Genomic DNA, 21,266 nt, shown 5'->3' with positions numbered 1-21,266 from the left:
ATAAGAAGAGGAAGAGATACCATGAGTGCATGGGCACAGAGAAAAGGCCATGTGGGGTTACAGAGAGAAGGTGGCCATCTGTAAGCCAAGAAGAGAGGCCTCAGGAGAAACCAAACCTGCTGATGCCTTGATCTTGGGCTTATAGATTCCAGAACTGTTAGAAAATAAATTTCTGTTGTTTAAGTCACTGAATCTATGGTATTTTGTTATGGCAGGTCTAGCAAACTGAGACTAGTCTTTACATAGTAGAGATACCTACTGAATTATTTATATGTAGAACAATATGATGTCTGAGATTTGCTGTAAAATACTCTGGGGAAAAATGCTTCGGAAATAAAAATTTAGAGTAATAGATGAAACAAGACTGGCTAAGAATTGACAATTATTGGAGCTGGGTAACAGGTACACAGAGGTTCATTACACTATTCTCTTCTATTGTAGAGCGCTTTTGAGAATATCCAAATAAGTTGAAAAAATTGACAGTGACAATTGTAAGGTGATTTTGATACATATCTAAAGTAGGTAATTACTGAGAAAGGGTTTTCCAAAATCTGGTGTTCTAACCCGGGCTAAAATAAATGTGTTATTAACATACACTTATAAATAAGAATTTAACTGAATTCAATAAGGTGGTAGGGAAAGGAATCAAAATGCCAAACACAAGCACTGGAGCTGCGGGCAAGGGACAGCAGGCAGGGAAGAAGGAATCAGTATTTACCAAGCGCCTAATGTGTACAAGATGCTTTGTAAACATTATCTTTGGATGCTCACACAGGTCTACAAAGTAGACTTTTTAAAGTTTTAATTTTTTAAAAAAGTTTTAATATGAACAAACTATGGCCCAGAGAATGTGAATGAATTCCCAAGACCCCACACTAGGAGATGGCTGAGCTGGGATTTTATTCCCACCTGACTGCCTCCAAAGCTTGCATTCTTTCCCCTACCCATCACCTCCTCTCTAGATATTACCAAATGCCAGGCCACAAAGGGCAGAGAAATTTTGAGGAGAATGGGATCATAGAGGGATGGGGCCAATAGGGACTGACAAAGGACCGTAAAGGGCTTGAGCTTGGATGGAAGTCCTGGAGGTACAGCAAAGGACAGGAGAGCATCTGAGGGGTGGGGAGGGATGGCAAGACGCAAATGCAGAAACTTGGTGGCGGATAGAGAATGAGATGCCACCGTGGGCTCTTGGCTCCTGGGGAGACGTGGTGAGGGCAGGATTGGGTTATGGGCAGTGAAATTGAAAGAAGAGGTGTCCCAGGACTTGGACCTGGATACGGTTGGTTAAAATAACAGATTTCAAATCTAGGTGGGAAAATGATGCCTCCATCAACAGATGAGGAAAGCCAGGAGGAACTTCTTTCAGGTGGGGAGGGGAGAAAGAAAGAAATACAGGTTAAACGTGTAGAATTGGAGATGATAGTGGAACATCCTAATGGAGAAGCCCAGATGGCTGTTGGGTTGACAGAATTTTAGATTTGAAAAATCATCTTGTCTACCCCTTCATTCAAGAGTATGAATCCAAGAAGTAACCAGTGAGTCCTCAAATCTAGCTTACACTATGATACAAAATGCGATAGTCATTTTATTCTTGTCTGCTTACCATGTTCCAGGTACTGTTCTAGGCATTGGAGATGCCTAGCGGTAGATAGATTGCCTGAATTATTATAAAGGCCTTTTCATTGGTCTTCTTTCTCCACCCTGGCATCTCCTTCATTTTCTCTCAGCCAGTAGCCATTATAGTTTCTTTGTTACACATACAGTCTATGTACATGGACTAAAAATGTAAACGGAACCCACTAGACTGTGCTGTGAAATGTACACCCCATAGGGCTATATGTGGCAGCCCCAGGAAAGGGATCCTGTTAAAAGACAGATCACATTACCCCTCTGCACAAAATGCTCTAGAAACTCTTCTCTACTCCCCAAACAGGTAAGCCATACACTAGCCTCAGAACCTTGGTGCTCGTGCTTCCCTCTACCTAGAGAAAGCTCTTCTGCCAGATATCCATCCAGATCTCCTTCGAGGCTTTACTCAAATGTCACCATTTCCTTGAGGCCTTCCTTGGCCACCTGTTTTAAATTGCAACTGTTTCCATCTTCCTCCGCTACATTCCTATTCTCCTATACCTGGCTGTCGCTCATGCTCATGCTCTTGCTTTTTTTTTTTCTTTCTTTTTTTTTTTTTTTTTGCCTACTTGTTTTTTCCTAACACACTATTTATGTTAACTTTAAGTTGTCTGTCCACCTTCATTGGAATAGAAGCTAGACAGTGGCAGGGCCTTTTGTCCCATTTGTTCACTGTTCAAATCCCAAGAATTCATAACGGCGCCTGGCACATAGGAAGTGCTCAACGAATGAATGAATTCATCGTTTCATGACTGAAGTACGCATGACAGCGTAACTGATTGAATAAAGATATAGGCTGAGTGCTGAGGGATGACAATGTGATGTCAATTCAAGCTAACTGAGAATGTCAGTGTAAGTTTCACAGAAGAGGTGACACTTGATCTGGGACTTGAAACAGAGGGAGGTGGGTCGAGGCAGGTGTGGTAGGCGGAATAATGGCCCCCAAAGATAACCAGGTCCTTTTTCCTGGAGTCTGCGAACATTACCTTTATATGACAGAAGAGACCTGCAGGTGTGATTAAGTATCTCGAGGTGGGAGAGATTGTCCAATATTATCCCGGTGGACCCCCAAATGCAATCACAAATACCCTTATAAGAGGGCGACAAAGGTAGGTGTAACAGCAGCAGAAGTGAAGGTGACAATGAAGCAAGATACTTACTTTGCTGCTGGCTTTGAAGACGAAGGAACTTGGAGCCAAGGAATGCGAAGAATGTAGTTCTAGAGGCTGGAAAAGACAGTTGGATTCTTCCCCAGAGCTTTCAGGGAGCATGGCTCTGCTGACACCTTCATTTCGACTTGGGTGAACTGAAGTTTGGACTTGGACCTCCAGGACTGTGAGGAAATAAATGTGTGTTGTTTTAAGGCACATGGTTTGTGGTAATTTGTTATAGCAGCCATAGGAAGCTAATACAGCAGGTAAGGGCATCCTAGAAAGAGCGAGTCGTATGTACAAATCATGAAAGTGGCAGCACATTGAAGAATCCCCTGAGAAGCCGAATGGATCTGTGTTCAGCAATAGGGAATGGAGAAAGATGGGGCTGGGCAGGTAGCGGGGGCTAGATTGCAAAGAGCCTGGCAGGTCAGGTCAAAGAGTTGAGTGTGTTCCACTGGCATATACTGTGCTATGTTGCCCAGATCCCCTTTCAGGACCGGTGGGCTTAAGCTTCATGGAGTGCTGCTAGCAGATGGCCCTGTGTCTCAGTTCTCTTGCACTCTTTCCTGAAGGGAGCCGCCTTGCCTGAACTCACGCAGCTTCCTGGAGCAGCCTACATCTGATGACTGGTCTACATAGGAGTAGAAAGAGGCTGCCCATCTTACCCCACTTCAGGAGAACTCTGAAGGGCCGTCCCAGTATCGAAAGTCCCCCTTGGGATTAGTTGCAGCTCTGCTGTGATGACTTCTCCATGTGCCCAGTCCTGCCTCCTTTCCTCCTGGCCACAGGTGTTCATGTCAAGAGCTCTGCTGAGTAAACATCGGACCTGCTGGTCTCTGTCTGGTCCTGCTTCCCTGGGAACTCAGCCTGCCAATGTGAGCTAACAAGTCTTTAAGCAAGAGAGCGAAAAGTAAGACTGCCTTGGGTGGTGGTGGTGATAGATCAGTGTGAGGATAGGCTAGGTTGTGGAGAGATTGGAGGACGGATCGGTTAGGAAAATGGGGCAAAACTACAAGTGAGAGAAAATAAAGTCCCCTAGACAAGGGTAGAGGCAAAAGAAACTCTATGTGTGGTCACCAGCTTTTCCATAAACAACCTCATGGAGAGAAGGTCATCATTCTCAGCGAAGCCTTGTTCACTGCATGGACTAAAAAGAAGTCCTTCCTCATGATGGCCCAATCATTGCATTTTGTCCATCATTTCTAGTCTGGTTTTGTAGAACAGTCAACTTTTTTTCTTTCTTTTTTTTTTTTTTAATGTTTATTTATTTTTGAGAGACAGAGTGCGAGTGTGGGAAGGGCAGAGAGAGAGGGAGACACAGAATCCGAAGCAGGCTCCAGGCTCTGAGCTGTCAGCACAGAGCCCGACGTGGGGCTCGAACTCATGAACCGCAAGATCACGACCTGAGCCGAGGTCGGCGCTTGACTGACTGAGCCACCACCCAGGTGCCCCTAGAACAGTCAACTTTCTTACCAAAAATATGTTCTCTGTTTCTCTGGTGAAAAATCCACTTAGGGAAATAGATTTGACCAACCATTCTTCTTAGAACAAGAAGCCTACCAAATGGTGAAGCCTCCACTAGGAAGTGTTCTTTCAACTTTTTCTTGAATACCTCCAGTATCCGGGAGCTCATCTTTTTGCAAGGCAATGTATTCTCACTCTTAGCAGAATCCTTATATCAAATCTGACACTGCCCATAGCTTTTCACTTTGTTAGTTCTAAGTGAGGCATGATCATCAGCATGGAACTAAGTTTAGTAGCCCTGGTTTTAGAGTCAGACAGAACTGGGCTTAAATCCAGAGTGTGTTCCCAACAGTGTCCTCAGTCCACTTATCTCACCTAGTTTGCTCAATGTAAAATGGGGATAAAAATAGAATATACTTACTGAGGTTGTTGTTTAAAAGAAATGTTTAGGGGCACCTGTTGGCTATGACGTTTGATTTCAGCTCAGGTCATGACCTCACGGCTCATGGGCCCAAGCCCCGCATTGGGCTCCTTGCTGACAGCATGGAACCTGCTTGTGATCCTCTCTCTGTCCCTCCCCCACTTGTTCTCTCTTTCTCGAAATAAATAAATTTTAAAAAAAAGTATGCTTAAAGCATGATAATTGGCACATGGTAAATGCTTAATAAATGGTAAAAAAATTACTATGGATGTGAGATGTCAATTTAATACATCTCCTCCTAAGTATTGCATTATAATATATGCCCTCTTCAGAGGAGAGAGAGAAAGAAAGAGAGATAGAGAGGGTGTGTGTGTGCTGTCTCTCCATTGAATTGTGAGTGGATATGCACCTGGCCTTCTTGAATTCGATGTATGTTAAGCACAGATATTTTGTGTAGACTCTCATTCAGGACATGCAGAGGATATAATCAAGGTGTCTCTCAAGTTTGTTTGGTTTTTTTTTTCCTACTTAGAAGAAGAAAGGATTTGCTTTCCATTTACCAAACAGCAGGCCTGCATAATAAGAAAGGATTGATTTTCTCAGCATTCCATTAGTTCTGGGTCTTTAAAGAGAGCATAATGCACTCCAGTGGGGAGATGAATTGCATCATCCAGGAGCTGGAGAGAGACCTGGAGAGGAATCAGGCTGGAATCTTAGCATTCAAAGGGAATAATCTTACTCTCCTCCACATTCACCATATATGTTTTTTTTTTTAATTCCCTAAAGTCTGGCAGTTTATACCCACATTTCCGATCCAGACACATGTTTCATAACCAGCTCAGCTGCCGACCCAGTTAAATAATAATGAGTGATTTTTATAAATCTAAACTTTCTCTCATAAGAATCCAGCAGAAGAGGCTGCAGGGTGGTGGTTGGGGGAGAAGTCATCAGTGGTGATGTTCAAACGTCTTTGATTGATGGCGCTAAACACTAGCTGTCTGCAAACCATCAAACCACTGGTGGGAGAAAAAGAATTCAGTGAATCCACTGGTTGTTTTGTCCACCTGCAATCCACACAAGTAAAAGATAGAAATTAAAAGAAGAAAATGTTGCTTTCTCAGAGAATTCAGTGATCTTTTTTTCCCCCGTTGAAGAAAGGTCGCCTACTGGAGGTTGTTATAGGAAATATAGAATAACCAGGGGCTGGGGCGCCTGGGTGGCTCAGTTGGTTAAGCGTCCAACTCTTGATTTCTGCTCAGGTCATGATCTCAGAGTCGTGAGATCAAGCCACAAATCGGGCTCTGTGCTGGGCATGGGGCCTGCTTGGGATTCTTTCTCTCTTTTCCTCTCTGCCCCTCCCCTCCCAAAATAAATAAATAAACATCTAAAAATATATATATTTACCTGGGTGGCTCAGTCGTTTGAGTGTTCAACTTCCGCTCCAGTCATGCCGTTCCCGGGTTCGAGCCCTGTGTTGGACTCTGTGCTGTCAGCTCGGAGCCTGGAGCCTGTTTTGGATTCTGTGTCTCCCTCTCTCTCCGCCCCTCCCCTGCTCATGCTCTGTCTCTCTCTCTCTCAAAGATGAATGAACATTTAAAAAAAAAATTTTTTTTAAAGATTCTCTCTCTCTCTCTCTCTCTCTCTCTGCCCCCCCCCCATGGGTGCATGCGTGCACTTTCTCTCTCTCTCTCTCTCTCTCTCTCTCTCTCTCTCTCTCTCTCAAATAAAAAAATAATAATAAAAGAACATTGCCAATGGTAAGATGGCAAAGGTTTAACAACAGACTGGGGGGAGGGATCCCTGATTTGTAGAAAGCGCTTGTGTCTGTGGTGGAAACACTCACCGTAGTCTGTTTCTGTTTTAAGCTACCAACATGATACCACCGAATGCGATGTTGGGAAGAAGAATCCAATAGCACCACATTTTATAGTGTTTCCACCATTCAGATACAATAGAAGTGGTAAACTCAAGAGCACAGAGAATAGTAAGATGTAGTGAAATAATTGGGAAGTGGAGATTTTATTACCTTTGCATTTAATGTATTTATTTGGGTATAAGTTTGCATAATGTAGTTTTAAATTATGGCTGTTTTTAATAGCCAGCTATCAGAATTCCTGAAAATATAACAGTGCATGTGAGCCAAGAGAAGAGGCTCCAACTGAACCCTGACTCTTGTGGCACTTGAAGACAACTCATTTTCCTTAGATATTGGGGATGGGAGGCATATAAACCTCTCTCCAGTCCTGTCCCCATCCCTGACCATTTTCTCACTCATTCATCTTTTGTTTAGTCAATAACCATTTATTGAGCATACACAGGGCACCGGAAATAGTGAAATGACCAAGAGGAGAGCTCAAGATAGAGAATGGAGCTGACTACAGGGGAGAGTAATAACACACGTGACAGAGATAGAAATGGGCAAGCTGACAGTGAGGAAGGAAGGGTGGCCTCTTGGACTGAGATCCAGGGAGGGCTACCGGCCACTCAGCCTTCAGGCTGCCTCACTAAAAGTTTAAACTCCGAGATCTTTTTGATGCAGTAGATCTTTCCCCCTACAGATACACTGTCTTCCCTCATCTTCCAGGATATCACCCTCTTCTTACCTTGTTAGCTGCTCCTGCTCGGTCCCTTGCTGGCTGCTCTTTACCTCCACAACCTTCTGATGTTGCAGTGTCCCAGATCCCAGTCCTTGGACCTCTTCTCTTTCTTACCTCCCTCATCCAATGGTAAGTTTTCCAGCCTCATGGCTGTAGCTTACCCACCTGCAGTGCTGACCCTTCCTCTGAACTCCAGACTCATTTCTCCACTTGCCCATTTGACAACCCTACTGGACAGCTAGTAGATATCTCACTCTTAACATGCCGAACACCTGACCTTCTGTCCTTTGCAATTTCCTTCTCTTTTATCTTCCCATCCCAGGAAATGGCAACTCCATCCTTCTAGCTATTCAGGAGCTCAAATCTATAGGACATTCTTGCCTCCTCTTCTTCTCTAACACCTCAAATCCAATCTATCGGCAAAGGTGATGGATTCTGTCTTCAAAATATCCAAACGGCAACCTTGTCCCACCACTTTCACGACCTTCACTGCGGACCAAACCATCACTATCTCTCACCTGAATGTTTCAATACCCTTCTAATGGGCCTCCCTGCTTCCACTTTGTTCACACCCCTTCCTCCCTTCACCTCTATCACTTCTCAACATAGAAGCCAGAGTGGTCCTGTTGAAAAGAAAAGTTTGATCATTTCATTACGGTGCCTGACATATGGCAAACTTTCTACTATTGTTGCATTTAAATTCACAGACAATTTATTCTACTCAGTGATACCATGATTTCTAATACCTGATTTTGTTAGTTCTCAAAGATGAATAACTTGGGCTTAAACGGGATACCCAGGATTACACAGGCAACTGAGTGGGTCTTTAGTCTCAGAGATGCTGGCCTGCAATACAAACAATGCCTTCAGAAGAGCAATTTTATTTTATTTTTTAAGTTTATTCATCCATTTTGATAGAGAGAGAGAGAGAGAGAGAGAGAGAGAGAGATTGAACACACAGGAGGGGCAGAGAGAGAAGGAGAGAGAGAATCCCAAACAAGCTTCGCACTGTCAGTGTAGAGCCCGATGTGGGGCTGGACTTCATGAACCACGTGGGGCCGAGTCTAAGTCAAGAGTTGACTGACCCACCCAGGCGCCCCTCCCTATGTTTAATTTTTAAAAATTGAGATGCTATTTACTTACAGTGAGATTGACCACTTTTAGTGTGTACAGTTCTATGAGTTTTGACTAATGTATGCAATCAGGGAACCACCACCACAAATTGATTCATAGAGTTTACTTTTTCTTGAGTGAAATAGGGATTTCTGGGTATACCCATGTTACTAAAAAGCCTATAGTCTAGAATATTTTTGAATAAATGCAGAATTCTTGCTCTCAAATCTCTGACAAACACTGATGAAAATGGTAAAATCACTCTTCCTTTTGGAGGATCCTCTGTGTCTCAATCAATAAGAGGAGTGATTTGTAAATTAGCAAAGTCGTTGTTTGGTCAAATGGTTCTATTTTCCCTTGTTTATATATATTTTTTAATTTTTTAAATGTTCATTTATTAAAAACATTTTTTTTACATTTATTTATTTTTGAGAGACAGAGAGAGACAGAGCGTGAGCAGGAAGGGGCAGAGAGAGAAGGAGACACAGAATCTGAAGCAGGCTCCAGGCTCCAAGCTGTTAGCACAGAGCGCGATGTGGGGCTTGAACTCACGAGTAGTGAGATCATGACCTGAGTGGAAGACAGACGCTTAACCAACTGAGCCACCCAGGTGCCCCACCCTTGTATATATATTGGTTTGCATTTTTCCCACTGAGAGTGCAAAAGTCCACCTGTTGGAATACTATGATTGCCTTGTGGTGGGTGAGGTCTTGCACTGTGGGACAGAATCAGTGCAGTCTTAATGCAGGCCAAGGTGCTACCTGCTTGTTTGATTTTCATTTTTTCTTAAACAAAGTAGTTCTTTATGGATGCAGATAATGTACTGAATTAACAATAACAATGGGAAAGGACACAAACAATGATGTTCCACACCACGGCTTAAACAAAACCTGCCCTTTCTTAACTAATCTGGGTTTTTATTTGGACAGTTATTATTATTATTGTTTTTATTATGCAATGGTTCTCAACCTTGGCTGCATATAATAATCACAGTGGAGCTTTAAAAACAAATAAACAGGGGCACCTGGGTGGCTCAGTTGGTTAATCATCTGACTTCAGCTCAGGTCATGATCTCATGGTTTGTGAGTTCAAGCCCCACGTCGGGCTCTGTGCTGACAGCTCGGAACCTGGAGCCTGCTTTGGATTCTGTGTCTCCCTCTCTCTCTGCTCCTCCCCCACTAATGCTCTGTCTGTCTGTCTGTCTCTGTCTCTCTCTCTCAAAAATGAATAAATGTTAAAAAAAATTAAAAAAAAAAACAAATAAATATGATGCAGGGCCCATCTCAGAACAAGTCTGAAATTAAAATCTGAGTGGCACCCGGGAATCAGAAACAGTTAAGGCTCCCTGGGGATATTCTATTATGCCACCTCGATTGAGAGCCAGAACTGCTACTCTAGCTGGGCACAAAACTTCCTGCGTGGTTTTGAAGGTCTTCCCTCCAAAGGTTGGCCAGAGCTGGGGGTAGCCTACTGGAGGGGGAAGATTCCAGAGCAGAGGTTAAAGGACCTGTATTAGTTCCAGCTAGCAGAGAAAACTGGACCTCTTTGGGCATTTGTTTCAGGACCAGGAGAAGGTGAAGTGAGTGAGGTGCCTCGAGTGCAAAATTTAAGGAGACACTGGATCCTTACTGCACTTGACCCTGAGAATACATGCCTCTTTAAATTTTGCACCCCCAGTACCTTATTTGCCTTACTCTATTCCCTCATCTGCTGGGTTTCTCTCTGTAAACTGATGAGGCGGGCTTGAGTACTATCTTTCCCAGTGCTAATATTTTATGTCCCAAACATAAACCTTAGGCCAAGCTAGAAGAAAATGGAAACTTGTGTAATAATTTGGTTTAGTTCAGTCAGTAGCGAAAGCGGAATAATTCAGACCAAAGGTACTCTCTTCTTCTGCAACAGGAGGGCAGATTTTCTTTGTTCTGGTCTTCAGGAAGGTTGTATGAACATTCCTCAGTGCATATTCCTTAATCCTATCAACGGTCCTCAGACCTCTGCTTCTAGCACTTGTCTTTGACTTTTAGCCCAGGCCATCTACAAATTGCTATGCGTTCGCTTGTGCAACCTAAAAAGTGTCAAAATATGTGTTAGTTGGGGAGGACTGAGTTAAGTGTATCCCTGGCTGTGCCCCCTAGGGGTAATATGTATTTTATTTTAAAACTGAAATAACTTGAAAGGAAGGCTTGGGGGGGGGGGGGGGGGAGCAGGGAGCATGCAAAGTTAGCTCCTCCTGACGAGTGAGAGACAATTGTTAAATTTTCAGGAATTGGGTGATACGGCCATCATTAAAAATTAACTTATAAGAACTTACAATTAAATAAATTCTATTTAAAAATGGAGGTAACAAATATTCAAAATTCATCATGTACTAATTATTTGACTACATTTTACTACTATCACATTCTTGAGGTTGCTGAGGTCTATTGTACAGAAATACTAAATAATGGAGTATTGCTGAGCACCTCTCCCCAGCTGCACTCGGTGATATCACGCGGTAGCTGGGTATCAGCTGCAATAGGCGTCTTTATACCATGGAAATTGGCAAGTTGTGCAAATCACGGCTTTGTCACTTGGAGATTCAGTTGTTATACATTTGCCAGCACGCCACTGGCTTGGGTTAACTAATGAGTTGAAAAGTATGGTCCTTGGGATGTCCTATTGCCCCTTAGAAAGCAGCTACATGTTAGTGGGGAGAGCGGGCACTGACTAGTTCTGCTAATACTTTTGGGAATACCGTCTCTGTCCTGCAATTTCCCCCCATCTCTGAAGCAGGCAAAAGTGCAGTGCTTGCCCCTGTCATCCCATAAGATCACTGTGAAAAGAAAAACTTATTTTAACTGTCTAAAATAGTTCTGTGGTTTATGTTCTGTGGTTTCATGAATGGGCTCTAAAAAAGCGAATGCCTCATGCAAACACAAGACATCGTTGCAGAGGATCACACAGTCTCAAGAGAACAGTCAACGGATACGAAGGCATATTTCTGTATTGAATTTAGTGTTTGGTTGGATGTGAGGAGCGATAGAATAATGTTCCAATGCCCATCTTTGGAATCTGTGCCCTTTTGGGGGAACCTGATGCACTGGAGCAGTTTTTAAGATGGCACATTTCGGTTACGCTGGGACACTTGGGTGGCTAAATTAACTCATGGCTCAAACTGAGTGCTATTAATAACTCAGAATTTTATGTTAAGATTATTCACTTGTAGGCATCTTTTTTTCACAGAAAAATACGTGTGAACAAAACGTAAAAGGATTAATTTAGCATCATATCCCTTGATTTCAATGTGGGGCGAAGTGGTAAGTTGTCACTGTATTTCCTTTGCCAATACTCACACTTGATCTGCAGCTGTGAACTGAGTTCAGGCCAGAGATGGACAATGTCACACTCACTCTTGCCCCACTGTGACCATTAAACACAATCTGGAGTTGTCTGAACCCAGCTCTGGACTATAGAGCCTTGGGGAAGTATAAGTTTATGGCAAGTAGTCTGAATCCATTTCAAACCTCAAAGCTTTTTTTTTGTCTTTTCTGTAAAATAATGACTATTTTTCAAATTCATCCAGATTCTGTTCCTATGAGCCAAACACAGTTTTATTTCAAGGCTTTACTGAATCCATAGAGTCTTTGGGTCATCAGGGCTTCCCTATGGTTAAATGGATTGTCCCCTGACCCCAAGTGCCTTGTATGAGGGGGCTCATACAAGGGTTGAAAACGAACCCCAATTCCTTTCCATGAGCCATTTGTCCTACTTTGGGGCCGAGTCATCCCCAGGTGGCACCATATTTTAATTGATCCATCTAGAAAGACTTCTTTTATTTCAATTTCATAAATGCATGTAAATACCAGCAGGGGCTCTCTGGGCATTATATATGTTCTCTGTCAATAGATAGATATTAATAAACAACTGTCCAAGTGTTTTGCCCTCAGAAAAAGAAATCTTTATGCCCCAAAAGGTTGGAAAATCCTGTGTGAGATCTTTAATCTGTTTACACCCACATTTCTAATTCTCCTCTCAGTTGTGTGTGTGTGTGTGTGTGTGTGTGTCAGTGTATATGTGTTTATGAACGCAGTTGAAAGTTCTCCCCTCAGAGACCAGATTAACTGGAATTTTTCAGTCTCCATTCTTCCCCAGACTCTGGTGAAGATTCTACCAATATCATGGCTGTCATGGACCCATCCACACTCTACCAGCTACCCTTTGCTGCACAAGATGCCCCAAAACTTATGTTAAAACAATAAACATTTATGATTTCTCATGATTCTATGGGTCAGCTAGATCAGCTCAGTTGGGGCTGGATGACCTAGAATGACCTTACTTACATGTCTGGTGGTTGGCTCCATGACAGCTGGGGCATTGGGGAAACTTGACCATGTATCTTTTGTCATTCAGCAGGCTAGCTTGGGTTTATTCATTTAGCTGTGAGGTTCCCAAGAACACAGGAGAGTTAGCCCTGATGCACAAGCACTTTGACAGCCTCTGCTCGCACCCTGTTTGCTCAAGTCCCATCAGCAAAGCAAGTAGCAAGTTCAGCTCAGAGTCTGAGTAGGAGGACACGGCCAACTGGCATTGATAGAAATTGTAGCCATGTTTACAAATTACTGTGCTCACTGATTTTAAAGACATTAAGGAACAAAATTCTACTTCCAGTTCCTTCCAGAAAAAAAGAACTGTTTCTTGCCTTGCCTAACATTATAGCTATGTAATTTTAAAGTTTCCAATAGCTACATTACAAGAAGCAAAAAGAAACAGATAAAATGAATTTCCATAATGTATTTTATTTAACCCAATATATCCGACATTATCATTTCAGCATATAATCAATATAAAGAATTATGAGATATTTTTCTTTTTACTTTTTCATACTCAATTTTCCAAATCTGGTGTACATTTCATACTAAGAGCACATCTGAATTTGGACAAGCTGCATTTCAAGTGCAATAGCTACACAGGGCTTATGTCTACCTCACTAGACAGCACAACTTTAGAACATGGGCTTCATTTCTTTATTTACATGAGAAAACCGAGGCTCAGGGAGGATAAGTAGTTTTCCCAAGGTCACGTGGCTGGCAAGTGGTTGACCCAGGATTCTACCCTAGGTTAGCTGGACACCAAAGGCTTTACTCTTTCTACTGTACCACATTGGCTGCTTCAACAGGCAGGATTTGGGGGGGGGGGGGCGGGGGGAGGAAGCACTGGATCACAGCCTTGCTTTTGAGATGTAAACCATTTCCCTTTTCCTTAGCCCATGGGGTCTAAATCTATCTCTGACTTCCAAGCCTTCCACAGTTTAGCCTTTAGTGGTTCATCCCCACTGTTCTCCATTCATGCCAGTCTCCCTTCCCACCCTGCACACATATAATATTAACCTGGACATAGTTTACTCCTGCACTACCTACCCTTCCAGTGTCAGTTCACCAACTCTTTGAAAGAAGATGGGCTCTTCTTTCTTTCCTGGTGGTGCTATATCTCCAGAAAGGTTGCGAAGGTCCCAGGAATATGAGGTATGTTAATGATTTCTCTTTATCTTCGCACAACGCATTTTGTATTGTTCTTTCTTGGTAGTGGGAGCTTAATAAGTCGGTGACCCATCTGAGCTGGCATCAGAGGAAGGATCAGGGTGCTCAAAAGAAGGGCCTTGGATGATGGCCTCCAAGGCACCCTCTTTCTATGAAAGGTAAGGAAGGCAGCTGGCTGACCATGTGACTATACAGCAGGCACGGGGCAGCCTGGTACGTCAGAGGCCCTCAATAGATGTTTTGTTGGAAGAATGGATTGACTGTTCTTCTAAGTCAATTTGAGACCAAAAGCAGGGTTGGATTGACAGACTTCTCGCCACACCCACAAAACCGATAAACATAGTATTTTGCAAATATTATGTAAATGCTGAGTGTAAATTTGGTAGCAGAATAAAAATGGATATTAATGACTGACAATTAAAAACTGCTCAGTCTCTGATTGATCTTTTCCAACACTCTATTTTTCTATCTGAACAGAGTATATTTTCCAACATCTTTTATGTTCCTCTGGTGAAAAAAACCCCAGCGATTAAAGAATATTTCACTTTTGATCGTTCCTTTCAAACATTTTCCTGTTCTGTTTGAAGAAAGCATATTTTTCACCTTTTTTTCCCCCCAACTCCGGTGAAACGTTGGAGCAGTTTTGGTTCTTGAGTTGTTGTTTTTTTTTTTCCCCCCCACATAATTAAGCTGATTAGTATCCCATATGGAGTGGAAACAATTGGCTTCACGTATGCTGGTGGATGGTTACCCACAGAGCGGTCACTGTTTACATGCTTCCCATTTCCTGTTAGATAAAGATCTGGCAGACTTGAACTCTGTGAACATTACAGCCTCTGGTTATCAGACATGCCTGTATCCTGTTTAGTGGTATGAGATGAGATAGGTATTCTATAATTTTGTACAGAAGGAACTTTGAAGATGCTTACCCAGCATCCATTTCCTTTTGCCTGTTTCTGGCGGCCCCCTGATTTGTTCAGGGAGTTTTTTTGGGTCCATGCAGCCCTGAGGTTTAGGGAAGTTGACTCCACCTCCAGTTGTGGTGTGGGCTTGATTGGTCTGAATAATCTTCCCTCCTTGCTGCAGAAAAAGTCTAGGAATCCAGACCTTAGTTAGTGTGTGACATTCCTCAGGCCAAAGGGATTGGTTCAGGGGTGGGCATCTGACCAAATTCTCGCCAATGAGATGATGCAATGGAAGGTTTGGCAGGAGTTTCAGGGTAAGAGGTCTCACTTTTTTTTTTTTTTCCATTTTAGAACATAAATTAATTGAGCACTGTGTCATCATTAAAAGTACTATTTTCAAGAGATTTATAATGATGTGGAAAATGATTGTGACATAATATTAAATAAAAAGGATTCAAAATTGCTGAAACTCTAGAATCTTAACAATTGCAAAAACTCGTTAGAAGAAAAATGCTAAAGGAGTGGTTTTCTGAGTGACTGAGTTATGATTTTCAATCTGTTTGTCTCTATTTTTCAAGTTTTTTACAGTGCACATGTGACATCTATTGTCTAGGGTAAAGAGTGTTTAAGAGGTCTCACTCTTAACAGCCGTGTTACTGAGCGGAGTGGTCCTCTTCTTTGGACATTGTTATGGCCAGATTGCAAAGCCAGGAGATGCTACGGTCACCTTGCCGTCAGCCTGACTATGCTGCGAACCCACAAAAGAGGGAGGGACCAAACAGATGATAGAGAGGCAGTTTGGAGGCTGATGGAACCACACTTGATGGCTATTGTACATCTGGACTCTTTTAGTTGCATGAGTCAGTAAATCCCCTTTAAGGTATGAACCAGTTGAAATGGAGTTTCTGTTACTTTTAGCCAAAGGCATCACTACTGATACAGACAATTTTACCAAAGAAATGTGAATCAAAAAATGAGAAGTCAGCTTAACATAAATGTGTGGATGCATATAGGAAACACAATACAAAGCAGGCCTGGGTGGAGTATAGTGTCCCCCCTACCCCCACCCCCACTTCTATCTTCCAAATGAAGAAATGAGTTCATAGAGTTTCGACAAAGCTTTGAAGGGACAGAGCCAGAGTTCCTGCTAGGCTTATAAACCCTAGATATTAACAAAAAGCTGTACTTTGACAAATTCCTTCAGAGAAGCCCTATGGGCAACTTGATACCAGACCCTACCTTCACCTGATCTTAACAGCCAAGCCCAAAGCCTCCTACTTTTTTGTTCATAAAATATTTGAACAGAAAACAGTTCGGAGTATATCCTGGTTTTCGACCCAAGGTTCTGCCTTGATAACCTTGCCGTTTTTCTTCGAGTGATTTGTTTTTTCGTTCTGAAAAAATGCTTAAGAAGATAAGTCCTTCACTTACCTAGACACGAGCATGGCACCCTGATAAAAATAGTGTAGTCAGATTCTGTCTGAACCTCACTTTCTACCCCCAAGCAATTTGTCAAGATATTTTCCTAAATATAGAGAGTTCTCCTGCCAAGAATTCTGCCTGGCAGTTGTCAGGCAATGAAATTGCAATCTCCTGATTACCAATGAATGAACGAATAAATGGTCCTTCCCCCAAGAGATGACATCATACTGTATAGATTTACTTCTACTCTTTTTTTTTTTTAAGTTTATTTATCTTGAGGGGTGGGAGGTGGGAGGTGGAGAGAGAGAGAGAATCCCAAGCAGGGTTTGCACTAACAGTGCCCCGACTTGGGGCTCAATCCCACTAACTGTGAGATCATGACCTGAACTGACACCAAGAGTCATGCTTAATCGACTGAACACCAACCCCCCCCCCCCCCCCCCCCCGCCCACCCAGGTGCCCCTATCCTATTGCTACTCTTTTGAAGAATCTATTACAGTCCTGGTCTAGAGTGCTACTACCTTTATCTTTTAAAAGGGCTCTGAACTCTCTGAAGCTCAACACTAGGATGAAATATTTTTAAAACTTTCCCCAATATTTGACTATGGATATTATGTCATTATTTACCTTGCAACTATTATTTTGGCACATTGTAAAGCACCAGTAATATGGCCATTGCAGAGTTACACTTGTCTAGTTATTTAACTCTGAAGTTTCTTTTTAAAGGGAATGGTGTGGACAAATGGGTGCATAAAGCATATTTCAGGGAACAGTGAACTGACCAGTATGACTGGAGCAAAGAATAATGGGGAAGCGTTTTCAAATGTAATGTAGTATATCTTAAAACCCAAACTAAAAAGTTTTTTCCCATGGGTGTATGTTTCTAGATGTGGGAGGAATGAGGACTGCAGGCTTGAAGAAGGTGAGTGTGGTTGCAGAGGGCGTGACTCTGAGGCTGGGGCCTATTTCAGATGACATGAAGGGGCCCATGTGCCACTGGAACAGCATGACGGCAGAAGTGGCAAAAAGAGTGGGAACGATGAACCAGAGTAGAAGATGTTAGGAAGACAGAGAATTGACTTCTCTTGGGGACCAACTGGGTAAGGAAGTCCAGACAGAGAGGACATCAAAAGTAATCCTAAATTTCAAAGCCTCCATAATGGGTGGATGAAATTACCACTGGAAATGTCAGGAAACGCAGAAAAGAGAGGCAGTATTAGGAGATAAGAGAAAGGAATCTGTTCCCCAAATGACTGAGTTTGGGATGGTAGTAGGACAAGAGGTAGTGCTGCCCATTAGGCAGTTGGAAAGATGTAACTAGAGCTGGTCAGGGCTGGAAATAAGATCTGGGAGCTGTTGCCTCCTCAATTCCTCTTTTCTTCTGAGTAGAATCCCACCTGTGTTTGGGTTGCAATGGCTCAGACAGGGAGGATAAATCATGACTGGCCAAGGTCCAAACATGATAACTTATTTCCCTTTGGTTGGTCAAGGGGTGAACATGTGATCCAATTCTGGCCAATGGCCAAGGGACTTCTGGAAGGATTTTCTTCCTGATAAAACAGACCTCCATGAGGAGAAGGCCGTTTGGCTTTCATTTCTTTCCTTCCTGCTTGCGACCCTGTCAGGAGAGAATGGGATTGTTGGAGAGATGTGGCTTGACGTGTTGAGAGATATGGCTGACACATATGTCACAGTGATGGTGACAAAGCGGAAAGAGAGTAAGAACCTTTGGTCAGTCACTGGTGTCCTTGTTGATCTGCTGAACCAAGTCTGGAATTGCCTACCTCCAGACTTCTTGTTACACACAAGTTTATTAAACGTCTTTGTTACTTATGTTTCTGTTAGTTGGTATTTTATTACTTTCCCCTGAACATATCTTAACTAAAACAGATGTAATTACTAATGCCTGTGAGAACTGACATAATCTGAGAGGGAGGGAGTAAGAGAAAGACAGAACCTGGAGATATACCCATATTAGGAGATGGGAGCTTTTCACTAATCAAACCTTAAGATTTTTAATAAAAAAGGTACATAGGAAATTTGTTTTTAATTATGAAAACATACCACACACAAACATACACTCCTACAACCTCCTTCCTCCAACCACACATTCCAGAGAGCATATGTTCCAAATGAAAGGTCAAAAAGGAGATGGGTTTCAGTTTGGAGCTATAGGAGGGCAATTATTTCTCTAATGTGGTTTGCTTCCTGTTGCTAAAACTGAGTCCCTTCAAATGAGATTGTTTGCTAAGTGAGGCATCTCCTTCCTCTTCCACCCTTGGATGAATTAGGGAGCAAGAGGAATCGGTCAAGTTTCCTCACTGTGATGGGCCGAGGAGCTCTGTGTATTCCCTGTGGATAGTGGCCTGCCACTGGAGAGGCCACAGGCTGGAGCAAGGAGCTGACTCATAGGGTAAGGAGAAAATGGCCTGGATCTTTCACAGAGGTAAGCAGTGTCCAATTGCACTGGGGGGAGGAGGGAGAGGTTATGACAAAGAAAGCCGTATCTATTCCACTGAGCAATTAATGCCATTATTTTTCTTCAAAAAGCATTTTCTCTTAAGCCATCGAGGATAATTTAGCCTCCATCTTGACAGAATGTACTAATGACTGCTAATGGATACATTCTTTTAATAAATGAAGAGGCACAAGAAAATTGCCTGATATTAAACAGAGTCCCACATGTCTTATCGGAGTCTGTAATGGCCCTATCAAGTGACCTAAATGAAAGAAATGTGACTCTTCAGGGGTTAAAGGAGTCTATTTTTTCTTAGTGCAATATAAATTCGCTGCTGGGAGAACAGTAATTCATTGGTCTATCCTAAGAAATGTTTAAAAGGGGGGCCATATCTCAAGTTAAATGATGCATTTCCTATTGGTAGCGAAGAAAATATGAAATAGAACCTCTGTGCAGTGTGGATGTATATAAATAGCCTCTTATCTGGCAATAGAGCCCAAAACTCTTTTGGGTCTTTGATCCTTGGAATTTTTAGCCCAGAAGTTGAAGAGCCTGGTAATTTGTTATTAATTTTGTCCAATTTTTTTCAATACCTTCCAGGGTGCTTTTTGTTGGTTGGTATGATTTGGTAATTTTATTTTTTTAAAAATTTTTTTTTTCAACGTTTTTTATTTATTTTTGGGACAGAGAGAGACAAAGCATGAACGGGGGAGGGGCAGAGAGAGAGGGAGACACAGAATCGGAAACAGGCTCCAGGCTCCGAGCCATCAGCCCAGAGCCTGACGCGGGGCTCGAACTCACGGACCGCGAGATCGTGACCTGGCTGAAGTCGGAGGCTTAACCGACTGCGCCACCCAGGCGCCCCTGATTTGGTAATTTTAAACTCTATTCTTGGAAATGTTTCTCCAGATTCAAGTAATTCCTAGTACTCTACCTTCAGTGGGACACTTCTAAAAATGAATAAAGAATTCCAACAAATCAATAAGAAAAAGACAAACAACCCAAAAGAAAAATGGATAAAAGAAATGAACCAGAAAATCAAAGAAGAAGAAATGGCCAATAATGATACGAAAAGATGAATGATCTGTATTATAGTCTTTTGCAATTTGCTGTTTTCAATACAACACTATGACTCTAAGCTTTTCATCCACCCGTGGTATTGTGTGTGGCAATATTCATTTTCACTAGTGTGACAGTATTTCATTGGGTGAGTATTCCACAATTCTATTCTCCCCAAAATACATGTAGCATGAATCTATATTTATAATGCTCAAAAACAGCTACAAATCATATATTATATTGCAAAACAATACTTGATAGAACTATCTTTTTTTTAAAAAGCCAAGTAATGATAAAGACAAATTTCAAGATAATGTTTCCTTGGGGAAGGGGGAGATTGACATTGGGGATGGGATGAGAGAATGTATCTGTTATCTATTGCTGCATAAGGAACCACACTGAAGCTTAGTGGCTTAAAACAAAAATCAATTATTTCTCATGATTCTCTGGGTCAAGACTTCCCACAGGGTTCTTCCACACAGAACCATCTGGCCCTCTCGTGCAACTGCATTCAGCAGGACTGGGCTGGATGGTCAAGATGGCCCCACCCTCAAGGCTGCTATGCCTTGGACCTTTTCTACTTGATTTCTCTCACCATGTGGTGTCTCATCCTCCAGGGCCTCTTTTTCCATGTGGCCTTTCCCTCCAGCAGGGTAGACTGGATGTTCTTTACAAGGAGAAAACACCCACAGAGTACTTGTGTAATTAAAACTTAATTACAATTAAAATATATTACCTAATGAAAGAGTGCTCTGTGGCCAGATCATTTTTGGAAATGCTGCATACAGCATCCCCTGTTAGAGCTTCATAATGCAAAAAATAAAAAAATAAAAAAAAAATAAAGCTTGCTAAAGGCTTTGAGAAGTCTCACAAGGAGCAAAGAAGAAAAGACCTGCTTTGGTGAAAGGAGCTGGTAAGAGAAGGCAGAAGCGCTCCACCTTCTCTGTCCTCAGGGATATAGGAACGGAGTACTGAGGTAGAGAAAGCTGGAAGGCTGGGGCTCATCATCTGAACTCTGCTACTCCTCCTTCAAAGCGCAGTGTAACTGAGGGAGGCTCTGACAGCCTCACACGTGAGGCCGGAAGTGGCCTGGAGGCCAGAGAGTCAACAGTGCTGCTCCTGGAATTAGGTCACCTAGGTCCCAGTCCCTCCCCGCTGCCCTGCCCTGCTCTTGAATTAGCTCACTTTCCTGACTCCTATCTCTAATTTGCTTTAACCCCTCTGACCTGCTTTTAATGTTTATTTATTTTTGAGAGAGAGAGAGAGAGGGAGACACAGAATCCGAAGCAGGCTCCAGGCTCCGAGTGGTCAGCAAAGAGCCTAACGCAGGGCTCGAACTCACGAACTGTGAGATCATGACCTGAGCCGAAGCCGGATGTTCACCGACTGAGCCACCCAAGCATTCCACCTCTGACCTGCTTTGATCAGTTATCCTCTTTGTATTTGTGGATCTTCAGTTTGTCTCTTCTGCTTGGTGGCCTTAAGCTTGTAGGACTTGCTTCTCTCTCTTCCTTTCCTTTTATTT

The 21,266-nt window shown here is 42.6% G+C and overlaps 1 long non-coding RNA gene across 5 annotated transcripts in view; it reads left to right on the top strand.

The window, feature by feature from the left end:
- LOC131511807 (uncharacterized) overlaps positions 1 to 20,953 on the top strand; it is a 37,380-nt gene extending 16,427 nt beyond the window's left edge. Inside the window, exons 3-7 of one of the 5 annotated variants that reach the window (XR_009261747.1) lie at positions 11,604 to 11,677; positions 13,944 to 14,055; positions 18,516 to 18,670; positions 19,592 to 19,889; positions 20,198 to 20,953. This is a non-coding gene — a long non-coding RNA (uncharacterized LOC131511807). Of the gene's footprint in view, positions 1 to 7,255; positions 7,398 to 11,603; positions 11,678 to 13,101; positions 13,883 to 13,943; positions 14,056 to 14,936; positions 15,117 to 18,515; positions 18,671 to 19,591 lie in introns of those variants that run through there. The other 4 variants (XR_009261745.1, XR_009261748.1, XR_009261746.1 and 1 more) reach the window with 4 other exon arrangements.
- Positions 20,954 to 21,266: the final 313 nt, after the last annotated feature.

The sequence above is a fragment of the Neofelis nebulosa genome, chromosome 5, assembly GCF_028018385.1.
Source record: "Neofelis nebulosa isolate mNeoNeb1 chromosome 5, mNeoNeb1.pri, whole genome shotgun sequence".
Classification (NCBI taxonomy): Eukaryota; Metazoa; Chordata; class Mammalia; order Carnivora; family Felidae; genus Neofelis; species Neofelis nebulosa.
Note: the sequence above shows the minus strand (reverse complement) of the source record. Positions and strands in the feature narration are given on the sequence as shown.